The following is a 4,546-nucleotide window of genomic DNA, read 5'->3' on the forward strand; positions in this document are numbered from 1 at the left end:
TAATAATGAAAAACAATAAGTTCTTCATATGTATAAGATTTACATTTAGCCATATGTGCATGCGTTTCCATTTACATTTTACAAATTTATTTGAATTTTATTTACTATGTTTATGTTTATTTACACCAAGGACCAAGATTTCCACTACCACTTATTAGGTTAAAAATTTGCTTTAATGTGTCTAATTAAATATATATAGATACAATTAAGTCACTCTTGACTTTGCATTTCTGAACACATATTTACATTCGCGCTTCTAAACGTATTTATTTCCTACAAAAATAATAAAGAAAATTCTCGACCTTCGCGAGCAGGCTCATAGCCAATAGGGGTCTTGAGAAGCTGAAAAATGAATTGAAGGACTAATTTGTATGGCATAAAAACCAATGAAAAAGCTTTGAAAAATCATCATCATTAAGCCAATCATAGCTGTAAATACAATATATCAACTTTTCAAAATTTGGATTTCGGAATTAAGGAAGATCTCGTATATTGCAAGTAAATACTCATATATTGCGAATTATAATAAGCAGTTTATTCAATCAAATAACATCTAATCAAATAGAATTAGATATATTGAAGTAAAAGGAACTTCTTCAACTTCACAATATTAAATGAAACTATGAATTAGAGTCTTAAATTAACACCAAAAAACCAATTAAAACCTTTCTAACCTTCTTGCAGACTAGCCGCAAGAGAAGATTCATTGACGTTTTCTTAAAAAGCTACTTAATTTGACTTGCTGGCTTAATCTTTCTATGTATTTCTTGATAGCTTTTCTAATTACTCTTTTTACAAAAAAAATTTTCAGATTCTAATAAATTCAGTACCTAAGAGTATGAGTGAGATGATATGAGTGTTACGAGTAATATAACATATACCATAGAACCTTAAGTATATGTGGTGTTTCTTATTGATGTCTTCATATCACATCTACTTGAAATACACTTCCAGTGTTTGAAAGTTAAATAACATACATCCTGACCGGTTCAACATAACTTTATGTAAGAAAATCTTGTTTTTCAAGCTTAATTTTGAATTTGGCCCAAGAAGTTAGCATAGTTTTCTTCTTTTAAGGACAAATTGCAGACGCTGAACTTTTATATAGTTTCTCTTAGTAAGCTCGAGGGTCAAATATTCACAGATATTTCACAGACACACAGTTTTGAAATTGCAACATTAATTTTCCATTTCAATAACCATTCATCGAGTATTCCTAACTTTCACCTATAGATATCGAGCACCATTGCACAATTAATGGAAACATTTTAATAAACATTCATTGATTAAATTAGAAGTTCCTGTATCTCTTACTGGTACATAGGACCTTATTGGTTAAATTAGCTGCTGCTAAAGATATTGAGAAGGTTCAGTTGTATTGTACCAAGTACCATAATTGACGTATCATTTATGTTTAACTTTTTTGAAACAAATATACTAGCAATGAATACAGTATAGAGCACCAGAGCAAACACTTCTTTGTGGAACTTCAGTATTGTTACAATAATGATTTGAAACTAATGATTTGATGTTGCATACAAATATCACTTACTAAGGTAAGAGTTTTGAATCAAGAACATTGGCGCAGGATGTAGTGCAGTGTGAAGAAAATCTGAATACCAAATTTTATCAAAGAATTACTGAATAATGCGAAATGCATCGGTGCTATATTATTAATCCTTAATTGTCCTTAATCCTTAAATAGCACTGCTATCGGATCAAGTGATCCGTCGAACTTTTTAAATCCAAGCTGACGTTTTGGTATGTTTGTAAGGTCAACGAAAATCGGTAGCTGGCGTTACAGAAGTATCTTTTCAAATAGTTTGGAGAATGTTACCATATATACATATATATATAGTCAAACCTCTTTATAACTAAGTCGTTGGTGCCTTCAAAAACCATCGTTATAGAGAGGAATTAACTATAGAGAGGTTCGTTATAGAGAGATTCGCTATAGAGAGGTTCAAATATATGAAAATCTGTGTCTTCAAACAAAACTTCGTTATAGAGAGGAATTCGTTATAGGGAGGTTCGCTATAGAGATGTTTGACTGTATATATATATATATAAATAAAAGGATTTTCTGAATACTTTGGAGAGTGTTACCCTATTTATAAAAATGGTATTATAATAAACATTGCGTTAATGTGATACATAAGTACTTTGTTTTATTAAGTATATTAGATAATATGGCATTATCTTTTTATTTACTATGATATTGTATTTCTGTGACTTATTTCTCATCTTCTTCTTTTTCTCTTTGTCTTCTTCTTCTTTGCTAACTCGCGTTTCTGAGTTATTGTCTAAAGTACTTTTACTCGCTTATGTCTGTAATCACTTGAGTAATCCATTATAACAAATGCTTTATTAAAATATCAGATTAAGTTATTCAAGTGATTTTAAAGTAGTTCATTTTACAAAGTCAATTATCTTTGTAAAATTTCTTTTAACACTGACTAGTAAAATTATTGACACCACGTTTATACAACTTCTATAATTCTATGACTGCAGTCGTTTATACAAGAAGTAGGGGGAATGCTAATCTCTCCACTTATTTATGTTAGACAATTTTAAATTTAATATAAATTATTCTTTTAATAAACTGGACTTTGACTTAGTTTCCAAAATTGAGTCCTAGTATACGCCCTCGTAAGACTTAAGTATTCATTGTAGGTTAAAGTGTGTAGTACTTGAGTGTGGACAAGTAACAGGTTAACAATAAATGCAAAATGATATTAAATTTGCACACGGACTTCGTCTACTAATTGTCAAAAACACCCTCAATTTCAACAAATCGAAATCAAATTTAAATCTAATCAAAATAATGACAAGCCTGTTTACAAAATCTGAAGTCATACTTTCAAACTGAAAGAGTAGAGCTCAGTTATTACGAACTATTTACATTAAACTGCTTACATTTGCCTACAGAAATTGTCAAAAATATATAATGGAATTCACAGAAATCTTACAGAAATAAAGATTAGAAAAACAAAACTGAGTGTAAAGTGCAAAACTATTTTGAAACGCCACTTTTTAGAACAAAAAAGGTCAAAAAGGACAAAGGTTAAAGCAAACAATTTGACACGATACAGGAGTGTAACTATGATGAAGCGTAACTAAACCCTTTTGCGAAAATAAACATTCTCATGCGGATTTCGCACAAGGACCAATGGGCAGAGTACAAAGAACTGCTAAGTAAAACAGCTCAGACACTGACAATGACTGGCGCCAACGAACACTTCAGCCGAAAAAAAATAAAAAAAATTTAGATAGATATATATAAAAGGACTTAATCCAGTTTTGCTTAAATTTAAGTAGATTTGACTTAAAAAATACTTTTGCATTACACAAAAAATGCATAACCCAATGAGTTCAGTACTGTGAGTGAATAGTGAATGCAATCAAATTGCAACAGGTAAATACGCAGATACTTTTGAGATACTGTATTCCTGAGGTAAGAAAATCTAGTTGTGTTCATGATGGATTGCAATCCGCAAACTCTTGCGCTCCTAACATCATCAAACATTCTAGGACTTAAATAAGAAAAAAACACGTTAGCAAGATGAAGGGATTTCTTTTGGAGTCCAATCCCTGTTGTGTGAAGAGATTGGACTGGTTGTTAATTTATGAATGTTTTCAAAAACTACTAACAGCTGCGTTTTTTTTTTTTTTTGCTACTTGCCAGCACATTTTGCATATTGGCATATCTTTTCACTTCTGAGTTAGACTATTCTATTCCGCGCGTACCGCTCTACGACGTCCGTCATAACAGTTCATGAATACCATCATTTGCCTTATTGTTGGCTTTGGCTATAAAAGTTCAGCGTATAAAGTCTGGCGGCACTTCGGCATAAATTTTATGTGCTTTATTATGATATTTTTGACGACTTTATAGTTTTTTTGAGTTTCATCATTTTTTCATTTTATTATTTTTTTTATTTTATTTTGATTTTCTGACTTGCTGATTATTTTAAAACACTTTTTTCTACACTATTTTATTTATATTTTTCACTTTAGGCCACAAAAAATCGTTTCAAGTTCTACCGCCTTGAAGCGCCAATTTGCCAATTTTCATTTGTTTTTTGCACCGCAATACCGCCCTTGGTTATGACGATGATGATGTTACCTATATCAGCCGCAATCCACTTTCGGCCAAAATGTTAATACGGTCTGCTATAAGATTTCAGTTTTCTGGCTAAGATGATCACAAATCGTAAATCGTAAATCGCAAATGCGTCTGAAATAAATTAATGCTAATGATTGTTGTGCTTCACTGCGTTGGCACCGTCGTCGTCAATGTAGGCAAAGGTGATGAACCGGTACACAAAACTGCACAAATTGACTTGTGTTCAGTACCGTTTTGAGCTATTTTTCATTTAGGTGAAATACTGACTTTAAGCTATTTAGAATGGCATACTAACAGCACTTAGGTGTACACTTAAACTAGGTTGTTTCATTTAATTATTAATAATAAGCAAATGTAAATACTACAACAAAACTAAATCTATAACTTGAATTGGAAGCAAAACTACAAATTGCCAAACAC

Source organism: Teleopsis dalmanni, chromosome 2 (genome assembly GCF_002237135.1).
Source record: "Teleopsis dalmanni isolate 2A chromosome 2, ASM223713v2, whole genome shotgun sequence".
Taxonomy (NCBI): domain Eukaryota; kingdom Metazoa; phylum Arthropoda; class Insecta; order Diptera; family Diopsidae; genus Teleopsis; species Teleopsis dalmanni.